Source organism: Arachis hypogaea, chromosome 6, assembly GCF_003086295.3.
Source record: "Arachis hypogaea cultivar Tifrunner chromosome 6, arahy.Tifrunner.gnm2.J5K5, whole genome shotgun sequence".
NCBI classification, from domain to species: domain Eukaryota; kingdom Viridiplantae; phylum Streptophyta; class Magnoliopsida; order Fabales; family Fabaceae; genus Arachis; species Arachis hypogaea.
In genome coordinates, this window is record NC_092041.1 from 85,253,563 (window position 1) to 85,267,724 (window position 14,162).

The 14,162-nt window shown below is 35.9% G+C and overlaps 2 pseudogenes; both read left to right on the top strand.

Moving 5' to 3' along the window:
• Positions 1–6,591: 6,591 nt before the first annotated feature.
• LOC140173701 (probable pinoresinol-lariciresinol reductase 3) lies at positions 6,592–7,822 on the top strand (annotated as a pseudogene).
• A 1,054-nt stretch (positions 7,823–8,876) lies between these two features.
• Positions 8,877–11,208, top strand: LOC112805680 (DEAD-box ATP-dependent RNA helicase 5-like; annotated as a pseudogene).
• The last annotated feature ends 2,954 nt before the right edge of the window (positions 11,209–14,162 follow it).

The window sequence follows — 14,162 nt, forward strand, 5'->3', positions numbered from 1 at the left end:
TTTTTAATGAGGAGAGAGAAAAACACAAATATGACCCAAAACATGAAAATTTTGGATCAAAACACTTAATGCATGCAAGAACACTATGAATGTCAAGATGAACACCAAGAACACTTTGAAGATCAAGATGAATATCAAGACTTATTTTTGAAAATTTTCAAGGAAAGAAAAACATGCAAGACATCAAACTTAGAAATTTTCAATGCTTAGACACTATGAATGCAAAAATGCATATGAGAAACAGCAAAAAACACCAAACAAGAAAATATCAAGATCAAACAAGAAGACTTATCAAGAACAACTTGAAGATCATGAACAACACATGCATGAATTTTCGAAAAATGCATAGATTTTAAAAATATGCAATTGACACCAAACTTAAAAATTGACACTAGACTCAAACAAGAAGCACAAAATATTTTTTATTTTTATGATTTTATGATTTTTTGGATTTTTTGTAATTTTTCGAAAATTATTTTTTTGGAAAAACGAAAAAGAAGAAAAAAATTGAAAGATTTTTGAAAACTTTTTGAAAAGAAAATTACCTAATCTGAGCAACAAGATGAACCGTTAGTTGTCCAAACTCGAACAATCCCCGGCAACGGCGACAAAAACTTGGTGCACGAAATTGTGATCATCAACAATGGCGCCAAAGACTTGGTAGCGCTCTCAAACGTGAATCACACTTTGTCACAACTTCACACAACTAACCAGCAAGTGCACTGGGTCATCCAAGTAATACCTTACGTGAGTAAGGGTCGATCCCACGGAGATTGTTGGTATGAAGCAAGCTATGGTCATCTTGTAAATCTCAGTTAGGCGGATTCAAATGGTTATAATGGTTTTCGAATTTAATAATAAAATAAAGCATAAAATAAAGGTAAAAATACTTATGTAATTCATTGGTGAAAATTTCAGATAAGTGTATGAAGATGCTGTGTTCCTTCTGAATCTCTGCTTTCCTACTGCTTTCATCCAATCCTTCCTTCTCCTTTCCATGGCAAGCTGTATGTAGGGCATCACCGTTGTCAATGGCTACATCCCATCCTCTCAGTGAAAATGGTCCAAATGCTCTGTCATAGCACGGCTAATCATCTGTCGATTCTCGATCATGTCGGAATAGAATCCATTGATTCTTTTGCGTTTGTCATCACGCCCAACAATCGCGAGTTTGAAGCTCGTCACAGTCATTCAATCCCTGAATCCTACTCAGAATACCACAGACAAGGTTTAGACTTTCCAGATTCTCATGAATGCCGCCAACAATTCTAGCTTATACCACGAAGATTCTGATTAAGGAATCCAAGAGATATGCGCCCGGTCTAAGGTAGAACGGAAGTGGTTGTCAAACACGCGTTTATAAGGACGGATGATGATGAGTGTCACGGATTATCACATCCATCAGGTTGAAGATCAGCGAATATCTTAGAATAAGAATAAGCATGAATTGAATATAAAATAGTAGTAATTGCATTAAAACTCGAGGTACAGCAAAGCTCCACACCCTTAATTGATGGTGTGTAGAAACTCCACCGTTGAAAATACATAAGTGATGGTCCAGGCATGGCCGAATGGCCAGCCCCCAAAATGTGATCAAAAGACCGAATGGTCAAAAGACTAGACAATCAAAAAGGAGGACCCCTTGTACAATAGTAAAATGCCCTATTTATACTAGACTAGCTACTAGGGTTTACAAAATTAAGTAATTGATGCAGAAATCCACTTTCGGGGCCCACTTGGCATGTGCTTGGGCTGAGCTTGAGCTTTACACGTGTAGAGGCTTCTCTTGGAGTTAAACGCCAAGTTGTAACGTGTTTTGGCGTTTAACTCTGGTTCGTGACGTGTTTCTGGCATTTGACTCCAAAATGTAGCATGGAACTGGCGTTGAGCGCCAGTTTGCGTCATCTAATCTCGAATAAAGTATGGACTATTATATATTGCTGGAAAGCTCTGGATGTCTACTTTCCAACGCCGTTAAGAGCGCGCCATTTGGTGTTCTGTAGCTCCATAAAATCCATTTTTAGTGTAGAGAGGTCAGAATCCAACAACATCAGCAGTCCTTTGTCAGCGTTCTATCAGAGTTTTGCTCAGGTCCCTTAATTTCAGCCAGCAGAAAAATACACAAACTCATAGTAAAGTCCAGAAATGTGAATTTAGCATAAAAACTAATGAAAACATCTCTAAAAGTAGCTAGATCCTACTAAAAACTACCTAAAAATAATGCCAAAAAGCGTATAAATTATCTGCTCATCACAGTGCCGAGAGCCACTACGGGACATGCCAACTATCACGCATCCATGGCAGCTCCAACTCTGGCTTTGTCTTGGGCTTCAGCACGTAGTACCTTGTCACTGCTGTTACCATCTCCGCCGTAGCATCCGATATAATCACCTACCAAATCCCCTATTCTCCATCTAAGTCTCGCAGAGATGCAGAGTAAGCGTGACAAAGGGTTATGTTACTATTGCAATGAAAGGTTTTCGACTTCTCATCGTTGCTCAAATCGTCAGCTCATGATTTTATAATTGGAGCAAGATGAGGATCCTCCAGCTGCAAACATGCTGGTAGAGGTTCCAACTTTCGATGATACTATGGCGTAGTTGGAACAACAAGTATTGGAGCATCACCTTTCCTATAATGCTATGCACAACACTACTGACCCTGCTACTATTAGAATGATAGCTTCAATTAATGGACTTTTGATTCATGTGCTTTTAGATGGGGGGAAGCTCTGATAGCTTTATTCAACCCCGAATAGCAAACTTTCTGAACCTGGTTGTCGAACCTGCTTCAGGATTTAAGGTGATCGTGGGTAACTTCGACATCAAGACAGTGGAGGGGCGAATCCCTTCCTTGGAGGTGGATTTTCGCGGCTATACAATACTAGAAAATTAGTTATTACAGACAGATATTTTTGACGGATTTTATCCCATGAAAATACAGACGGAATTTTAGAGAGATTTTTTTGTCGGCAAACAAAAAAATGAATTAGCATAAATGACAGACAGAAAATAAAATCCGTCGATAATTCTGTCGGAAAAATTAATTTTTTTGTGGGAAATGGTTACAGACGAAAAATACGTCTGTAATTAAATGGACAAAAATGCTGCGTTTTATTAAATTATTACAAACAAAAAATCCATCTGTAATTTAAAATTTTTCGTCGAAAATATTGAGTTAAACGTCCCCGCCCTATCAAGCTCTATTCACACCACACATTATCAAATGAGCTTCTCCTCTCTTCGTCAAGGCGTCAATGAGTTACTTCTTCTCTCCGCCACTGTCGCCGCCGCTCGCATAGCACGAGCTCCTCCGGCGCCGTTCGCATCGCATGAGCCCCTCCAGCGCTGCTCGCATCGCACGAGCCCCTTTGGCGCCACTCGCATCGCGTTGCCCCCTTTGTCACCATAGTCGCAGAGCCCTCTCCACCGCTCTCGTCGCGCGTCTGCTCCCTTCATCGCCATCGTCGCAGTGCTCTCTCCGCCACACAGGTTATCTTTTCAACAACTATTGTATCCATGTATTCAAGTATCCATGTTTTCTGTGACATACATTCCTAGCTAGGTTTTCCGATCTGTGATAGCTTGATCTGATCTATGAATTTCTTTTTCTTTTTCTTTTGACATAATCTTTTCTTATTCCAACTCATAAACCAATTCAAGTTTTCCTAAATCACAAAAAACTACCTACCAAAATCTGAACTAGAATTAACCCATAGAAGGTGGAATCAGAGCCTAACAGCAGTGGTGCAGGTTCTTGTAGTGATGGTACAGGTTCATGAGTTTATATTCTAGTAGTGGTGGTGCATCTTCTAGTAGTGGTGATCATCAACATCAACATCAACATCATCATCATCAAGTAGTTGAAGAGGTTTCAGTGCAAAGGGTGAAGAAGGAGGAGGTTAATGCAAAGATATCAGCATGGCAGAACAACAAGATTGCAAAGATTAACAACAGATTCAAGAGAGAAGATGTTGTCATCGAAGGCTGTGAGAGTGAGCAAGTTTAGAAGGCTACTTCTTGCATGAAGGAAGTTGAGGTAATTAACTTTTTTCTCAAGGTCTTATTTGCATGTTGATGCGCTTCTTTTTCCTTTTTTATCTTTTGTTTTTTTTTTCCATAAAAATCAGTTCTTTAAATTATCATCAAATTATATAATAATATTCCATCTTTTCAGAAAGGTCTCTTGTTTCTTGAAGCTTCGCTATGGAATATGCCAGGGAATTTTCCTGTTGCAGCATCCAGGTGATGCCACAATTACGAAGCTGTGTTTTGAGACGTTGTATGTTGACGTTAGGATTTTTGCTAGTAAAGAATTTTATAAAATCGCGTTATAGATATAGTTTCTAAACCAACAAAAATCCCTTTGTGCAAACGTTTTGGTTGTCACAAGTAACAAACCTCTAAATAAATTGATAACCGAAGTATTTAAACCTCGGGTCATCTTCTCAAAGAATTGCAGTGAGGTATGACTTATTATTGGCTATGAAAAAGGTAAAATTTTGGGGGTTTTGAGAATGAGGAGCAGATATGATAAATGGCAAGTAAAATAAACAAATGACTATAAAATAAACTCTTGGCAAGGTATGAGAAATTGGAAGTCTTATCCTAGTTATCCTTATCAATGATGACGAAAATTGAATCTTAACTCCACTTAGTTAACCTCTGCTGTTGCACAGGAAAGTCAAGTGGCTAATTAGTTTGATCTCCAAATCCTAGTTAATTCCTAGAAAAAGATTGGGATTATAGAAGTTCAAGCTAATTGGCAAAGATAGCGATTATCGATCACGTTGAGTTTGATAACTCAAGAGTTACTGATTTCCAACCCAAGCCAAGAATGTAAAAAGCTGAATTAAAATCATAAATCTGAAAACATCTCAATAATGTATAATCCTAACATGAAAAGTTCATAAGCCAATTGGGCAACATAAATCCAATACCAATAAAAGGATTAAAGTATCTCAAAGTAGAAGAGAAACATAAATTAAAGAACATTGAACCTGTGATGAAGAAGTAATATTCCTAATTTCTAAAAATCCTAATCCTAAATTTCTAAGAGAGAGGAGAGAACCTCTCTCTCTAAAAACTACATCTAAAACTATGAAAAGTGAATTATAAAAACTTGATTATGAATGAATGGATTCCCCCACTTTATAGCCTCTAATCTATGTTTTCTGGGCCGCAAACTGGGTCGAAAACAGCCCAGAAATCGCTGGAGAAGAAATCTGCCACGCTTATTTTCGTAACTGCGACGCGTCCGCGTGGATGACGCGTTCGTGTCGCCTAGCGTCAGGGAAACTATGGCATATTATATATCAAATCGAAGCCCCGGATGTTAGCTTTCCAACGCAACTAGAACCGTGTCGTTTGGACCTCTATAGCTCAAGTTATGACCGTTTTAGTGCGAGAGGGTCAGGCTGACAACTTTGCAGTTCCTTCAATTTCTTGTATTCCTTCCGCTTTTGCATGCTTCCTTTCCATCCTCCAAGTCATTCCTGCCCTATAATCCCTGAAATTACTGAACACACATATCACGGCATCTAATGGTAATAAGAGAGGATTAATATTAGCAAATATAAGACCAAAGAAGCATGTTTTCAATCATAGCACAAATTCCGGAAGGAAAACGTAAAACATGCGATTAGTATGAATAGATGGGTAAAGAGTTGATAAAACCACTCAATTGAGCACAAGATGAACCATGAAATAATGGTTTATCATATGTCCTGAAGAATGAGTTCAATTTCCTAGATTCGAGTCTTTTCCTTTACTACTTGAAGTAATTGAAGACAATCGGCTTCTACTATAATGGTGGCACTCTCCATCTCACTGGTAAGCTATTTTTCCTTTTAGTTTCTATTACTTGGTGGTTCTTTTTCTCATATATGTTGTTATAGTCATATTTATCTTTGTGCACTTAAGTCTTTGTAGTAAGTTAAATTTAAGAGGTGAATTTTTCTTTGATAGTGATTTGGATACGAGTTAAAATATACTAGTACTACAATAAATTTATCAAAGCTTACATTGTCTTGAAGTACACCATTGATTGCTATATAGTTAAGTTTGACAGCAAGATGGACTTGTTTTGCCTAAAATGTTTCCACGCTTGGCTACATGCCTCTTTGAAACTTGTGATAAATATTGTGTAGGAGGGATTGACTAATAATCTAGTTAGACTAGATATGCTATTTCAAAAGGGAGTGGAGTCTGAAATTGAGATACAGATATTTTTTACTGGATCCCTTCAATTTCAGTTTTAAGAGAATTTCTGTGATTCACTCCTATTGGAGAAGAAAAGAAGTTTTAGGATCATTTATTTCTATTAATAGTTTATTGTTATACTTAGATTTTAACAAGAACTAATTGAATGGTGGAAAATTAGTTGCACTTTTAATAAGAATAAGTTTATCACAAAAAAAAGAATAAAAAATAAAGTTGTGTGTTCTGCCAGATTTGTTGGACTTGAGGAAACTAACAATTAGATACATTTGATTCACTAGCAACTTTGTCATTTATTTATAATATTTAGTCATAAAACCTTTCCAACGGTCCTTGTATTATTGAATATTTGAATTGTAAGATATGTTCAATGATGTGTTATTTATTTTGGTCTCTTCAAAGATTTATCCCAGCTGAATTTCAAGCAGACCCTACCAAGATTCAAATATATGACCTGAGGATGGCTGCAATTTATACGCACCCAAACTCAGAATTTGCCAGATGGTTAAGGCCGAACGTATTCTATATACCTGCATTTGCTGTAATTTCTTCTTGAAGATTTTGTTCCCTTCTCTTGTTCAGTCAGGCTTAAATGCTCCTCCTAGTGACAAGGTTACCATATTTGGTGATGGGAACACAAAAGGTCTGTTTGATCGAAGACGATTGCTAATTTCTTATCACGTAATTTTTATTCTTTCTGTTTGATGCTTATTCATGAAGGGTTTCTTTTTAGGCATATTTGTTAAGGAAAATGATGTCGCTGCCTTCACTATTAGCACAGTTGATGAACCCCGTACCTTGAACAAAGTGTTGTACTTGAAACCCTTAGAAAATGTTTATTCTCTGAATGAACTAGTCGAGATGTGGGAAACTAAAATTAGGAAGAAGCTTCAGAAATCACACGTCTTAGAAGAAGAGCTGATCAAGAAAATTGAAGGTAATACTTTGACTTCAGATTGATTGTGACTATGTTGCTGCTTCTTGTCACTTTTGTCAATTAAGCATCAAGATTCTAGATGGCATGAAAAATCATCTCATGTTAAGACTGACAGATATGAAGTTTCTACTTAGATATAGAGAAATGTAAGGAAAACTTCTAATTCAATGCATTAGGTGAGTGTTTGATGTGTCTTGCAACCCTAGTTCAATTTCTCTTGACTAGTTTTGCTAGTTTTATGAGTACCAAAATGGCAAAACAAAAATATTTAGTAGTGCTTTGTGTTTGTTGGAATATGATTAGATGCTTGGTATCTATTTGATGTATAGCTCATGATCCTTTTTGAGAACTAACCTTTCTCGTACATGTTAATAGATCTAAAATCTACACTTCATAGATAAATATTTTTATTACCCTTTTTTCTTGTATGTTTTCTTCTCTCTATCTTAATAATATTCTTTGATCCTAAAAAAGTAAAATCCAACTAAAAATTGTGCAAATTATTTTGTTTCGCAGGTACTTCTTATCCTGCCAACTTTGAACAACTTTTCATATATTCTGCTTTCATAAAGAGAGATCACACATACTGAGTCTTGTGAATGGCACAAAACTGTATCCACAACTGAAATATACCACAATCAGTGAATTCTTAGACACACTAGTTTAGTTTGAGGCATTTTTTATTGTAGATTTTTTTCTAATCCTGTGTTATTGATTTGATCTGATTTCGTTTGGTTATATTTGCAGCTCTGATTTTTTGGCATAGATTGTTCTAGAGGTACCTTTATGAGTGAAGTTATCTTTTGATTCAGGTGAACATTGTTGCAAAAAGTTATTGGGGTGATGCAAGTTATTTTGTGTTTTGTGTACCTTTATGAATAAAGATTAATGTACCTCCAGATACCCTATAGTAGTGCTTTGTGTTTGTTGAAGAGAAGGTTATATATATAGATATTAGATTAGATAGGAACAATGAAAAAGTACATGCTTTTACAATAAAAACAAGTTATTGGTACTTAAACAAAGTATGTCAGGAATTGCATATTAAATAATAGGCATTTGGGAATGTATTATACCAGGGGAAATATAAATAAATAAATAAATAAATAAAGAAAAAAGAGGCTAGCTAGTATAATACTAGTATGCTTTTCATATAAATGCTAAAGTTAAATTCAACTTTTCACTTCAAAGTTGAAAAAAAAATTAATGGAGTTGATGATTCAAGTCTCTGATTTTTACTTAGTATATATGACTCATAAGCATCTAAGCTCTGCTTTTCATATAAATGCTTTGTGAGTTGTATATATTAAGGGATAAGGACCCCAATTTCTTCTTCTTTAGTGTATGTACATATCTCTATTCTCTTTACCAATATATATATAATAAGAAGCAAAGTGTACACTACTTGTAGTACATGAAAACTTGATAAAAAGGATGTTACTAAAAAATATGTTATCATAGGATAATAATAATTTCTATTAAGAAATATATAGTAGTGGAACATTGAAACGTGTTGGCAGGCTAGCAAATTAAGAGATCCAGATTAGTGGATAGAGAAATGAACAAAGAAAGTTGCTTTTACAAATTTGTCTCATCACAAATTTAGTTTTTTATTAGGAGCAATTGTTGTTGTTGTTGCATTATATTGCTCTCACGGGGATACAGAAATTGTTGAGTTCTGATCAGTGCATATAGGTAGCTAATTTCATATCTACACCGTGATGTCATACAAATCATATAAATCATTGAGAAACTGTGTTGATCTTTTTCTCCACATCTATTGCAGTGCTCAAATATATTCTCGACAAAAGATAAGATATACGGTAATTGATTCTTTTGACTTCACATGGCATTTGGAACAGTCAATCACTATGTGCAGGACTTATTTTTATCCCATCAAGAATACCTATTTTTTTTTCAAAAATCATGATCTTTAATATTATTCATTTTTCTTATAAATAAATAGTATCTTTGATGAAAGAAAACTGATGTTGAGGTATTGAAGAAGATCGTTGAATTCTTGAAGTTGTAATTTCTATATCCATATGATGTAATTTTGGTTAATCTGTAATTTCTGTTGATCCTTCTTGGTGCTGTGGTGGTTGTGATTGAGATCTGGAATTTAATTCTTCGAGTGCTGGAGTGTTGCAAGGGCTTCGAGAAGCCGTCGCTGATTCAGTTACGTGCAAGGCCTTTCTTGTTAGATGGTCGTGATCTCATCGGAATCACTGCAACTAGTTCAGGTGTGTTGTTTTGAATGACTTGTGATGAAAATTTAATGAATTTGGAGTGTGATTTTGATGAGCTTACTTCATTGTACATATACTAAATGCTATTGTTGGAGTTCCCCGAAGTTGAATTTAGACATAATTTGTGTATCATCTAATTCTTGTTGGCTCTGCTTTATATAACCCCCATTTTTAGTGTGACAACTATCATTTCACTTTCCTTTTGTATTTGTGTATTTCTATAATGCTTCTATTCTTATGTTAAGTAGATGCTTATATTATTGTTTGTTTGTCTAAGGTGCTTGTTGAAGCAGATCATATGCTTGACATGGGTTTCGAACAAGTAGTCCGCTCTATACTGGGTTAGACATGCTCTGGTATGAGGCTTACAGTTTAATTGTTCCTAGTTTTCTTAATATTAACTTTCTTCTTTCAATTTTAGTTTTTGAACTTTACCTTAAATTTTGTCACTTGATGCACTAGATTTAGAGTTTCAAAATTTTCTTCAACAATGAGTTGTGTAAATGTATTTTATTACCACAATTTGTTCCCAGCTTATTTATTGAAGGAATTCTAATAATTTGCAGTTCGCCAAATGGTGATGTTTAGCACTACTTGGCCCTTACCATTTCATCAGTTAGCACAGGAGTTTATGGATCCCAACCCTGTAAAGGTCTGTATCTAGATTTTAGAAGTGGCTTTCAACTAGTTTTTTATTTAGTTGTTGTGGAAACTGATTTTTGAACTTGTGACAGGTTGTTATAGGTTCAGAAGACTTAGCTGCGAATCATGATGTCATGCAGATAGTTGAGGTCTGTATTGACCAAATCTAGTCTACATTTGTTTGTTTTAAATGCCTTTGTTGACTAGTGGAAAAATCTTGTTGCATTCATAGGTCTTGGATGATCGTGCGCGTGATAAGCGGCTGGTTGCTTTACTAGAAAAATACCACAAATCTCAGAGGTCTCTCTCCATTATAATTAATCCTTAAAACTAAAGATATCTTCCCAGGAAGCAGTGAATAGTTAATACATTGGATCAAGTTGTTGCTATCCTTAATTCCTAACATTGTCCAGTGTTCATTTGGTTTTCAATGAACATATACATGTATTTTTGTAGCTTAAAAAGGACGAGTTATCATGAAGCATATTGATAGTTAATATCTTTAGACTTAACTATTTTGTTCTACATGTTGATAAGAGTGTGTATCTTTTTATCAAGAACCGAGTATTGAAATTGTTATCAACTATAGTTTTCCTTTAACTACAGAAGATTATGTTCATAGAATTGGTCGGACTGGATGAGCTGGTAAAAAGGGTGTTGCCCATACATTCTTCACACAGCAGAATAAGGTGGTATCCATGCCCGATGTATTTGAGGTTCTTTATTTGCCTGTCATGCTGTTTCTCAACTTTTTTTTTGCCACTATGAATGGAAATATTCAGGGTCTTGCTGGAGAGCTTGTGAATGTATTAAGAGAAGCTGGACAAATTGTGCCAGATGCCCTTTTAAAATTTGGCACGCATGTAAAGAAAAGGTATATTTTCTTCACTTCTCTCTATGCACCTGATCAGGTTTCGTTTCTGATGGTTTGTGACTGTTGCGACAAATTTTTCTTTAGATTGAAATCCTTTAGAATTTGTGCAAGATATTCTATTGATGTTTAAACTATCATTTTCTGTTATATTAGGAGTCCAAGTGAAGTTAAGTAGTTCTAGTACAGTTCCACTACCACCGCCACCCCCCACCGCCACCACCCTCAATCTCTTCGGATGAGGACTATGATAATGATGAGGATGAAGATGAAACTGAAGACTATAGCTGATAGTTTTTGTATAGATGAACAATATACTAGGAATTATAGTTGATGATCAATACACTTTGTTTATGTTTTGAATTATATTTACTTGCTTGTTTATAGTACTTTTCTTTTAGTTTGATAATACGATGAATTTGTTTATTTTTTGAAATATTATAAATATTCGAATATAAATTAGATAAAAATTTGTTTTAAATTTATATTTATTTTGTATGAAAACAAATTTATTTTGTAATTCGAAAAATCTAAAAAAATTCTATTTTACCTTACTGACGGATTTACAGACGGATTTTCTGTTTGTATTCAAAGTGTGAGATGATTTTCCAAGGTTTAAATTACAGACAGAAAATCTGTCAGAAAATCTGTCTATAATTACCGATGGAAAATTCGTCGAAAAATCCGTTTGTAATTACTGACGGAAAGTCTGTCGAAAAATTCATCTGTAATTACTGACGGAAAATCAGTCGAAAAGTTCGACGTGTCAGGAAAATGGATGGAGAATTTACAAAGAAAAAATCAGTCAGTAACTGGTAAAAATCTGCCAGTAAATAATTTCTGACGAGTCTTTTACAGAGGGACAAAATACGTCGGTAATTTCGTCGGTAACTGGTGCACGAATTTGCAATCCGTACAACTAACCAGCAAGTGCACTGGGTCGTCCAAGTAATACCTTACGTGAGTAAGGGTCGATCCCACGGAGATTATTGGTTTGAAGCAAGCTATGTTTATTTTATTAATCTTAGTCAGGATGCCAATAAGATTATTTGGATTTAATTGTAAGAAGTAAAAGTGTTTGGAATAAGTAATTGTTACTTTATTAATGGAGGATATGTTGGAGTTTTGGAGATGCTTTGTCCTCTGAATTTCTGCAATGTAATATTCAACTCAATTGTTTGTAAAGTTCCATCCATGGCAAGCTGTATGTAGGGTGTCACCATTGTCAGTGGCTACTTCCCATCCTCTCAGTGAAAACGGTCCAGATGCTCTGTCACAGCACGGCTAATCAGCTGTTGGTTCTCGATCATGTTGGAATAGGATCCATTGATCCTTTTGCGTTTGTCATCACACCCAGCAATCGCGAGTTTGAAGCGCGTCACAGTCATTCAATCCTTGAATCCTACTCGGAATACCACAGACAAGGTTTAGACTTTTCGGATCCTCAAGAGTGGCCGCCATCAGTTCTAGCTTATACCACGAAGATTCTGATTAAGGAAGCTAAGAGATGCTCATTCAATCTGATGTAGAACGGAGGTGTTTGTCAGGCACACGTTCATGGATTGAGGAAGGTGATGAGTATCACGGATCATCACCTCCTTCACAATTAAGCGCGAATGAACATCTTAGATAGGAACACACACACGTTTGAATGGAGAAATAGAAATAATTGCATTAATTCATTGAGACGCTGCATAGCTCCTCACCCCCAACAATGGAGTTTAGAGACTCATGCCGTCAAAGTGTATAAAATTCAGATCTGAAAATGTCATGAGATACAAATTAAGTCTCTAAAAGTTGTTTAAATAGTAAACTAATAACTTAGGTTTACAGAAAATGAGTAAACTATGATAGATAGTGCAGAAATCCATTTCTGGGGCCCACTTGGTGTGTGCTGGGGCTGAGACTTAAGCTTCTCACGTGCCTGGGCTGTTTTGGGCGTTCAACGCCAGGTTGTAACCTGTTTCTGGCGTTGAACTCAAACTTGTAACTTGTTTCTGGCGCTGGACGCCAGACTGCAACATGGAACTGACGTTGAATACCAGTTTACGTCATCTATCTTCGTGCAAAGTATGAACTATTATATATTGCTGGAAAGTCCTGGATGTCTAATTTCCAACCCAATTGAGAGCGCGTCAATTGGACTCCTGTAGCTCCAAAAATTCTATTCCGAGTGCAGGGGGGTCAGGATCCAACAGCATCAGCAGTCCTTTTTCAGCCTAACTCATATTTTTGCTCAGCTCCCTCAATTTCAGCCAGAAAATACCTGAAATCACAGAAAAACACACAAACTCATAGTAAAGTCCAGAAATATGATATTTGCCTAAAAACTAATAATATTCTACTAAAAACTAATTAAAACATGCTAAAATCTACATGAAATTACCTCCAAAAAGCGTATAAAATATCCGCTCATCACAACACCAAACTTAAACTGTTGCTTGTCCCCAAGCAACTAGATGATCAAAATAGGATAAAAAGAATTTAAGGAGTAATAAAATCTCCAAGTTTTAAGTGAAGCTCAGATTCTAATTTAGATAAGCGGGGCTAGTAGCTTTTTGTTTCTGAACAGTTTTGGCATCTTCCTTTATCCTTTGAAATTCAGAATGATTGGCATCCATAGGAACTCAGAATTCAGATAGTATTATTGATTCTCCTAGTGTAGTATGTTGATTCTTGAACACAGTTACTTTATGAGTCTTGGCCGTGGCCCTAAGCACTTTGTTTTCCTCTATTACCACCGGATACATAAATGCTACAGACACATGACTGGGTGAACCTTTTCAGATTGTGACTCAGCTTTGCTAAAGTCCGCAGTTAGAGGTGTCCAGAGCTCTTAAGCACTCTCTTTTTGCTTTGGATCACGACTTTAACCACTCAGTCTCAAGCTTTTCACTTAGACCTGCATGCCACAAGCACATGGTTAGGGACAGCTTGATTTAGCCGCTTAGGCCTGGAATTACTTCCTTGGGCCCTCCTATCCACTGATGCTCAAAGCCTTGGATCCTTTTCACCCTTGCCTTTTGGTTTTAAGGGCTATTGGCTTTTTCTTTTTCTTGATCCAATGATTTCTTGTACAAGTTTTTTTTTTCACTGCTTTTTCTTGCTTCAAGAATCAAATTCATGACTTTTCAGATCATCAATGATATTTTTTGTGTTCCTCATTCTTTCAGGAGCTAACATTCGTAAAATTCAGGATAAAATATGCACTGTTCAAACATTCATTCAGAGAACAAAAAGTATTG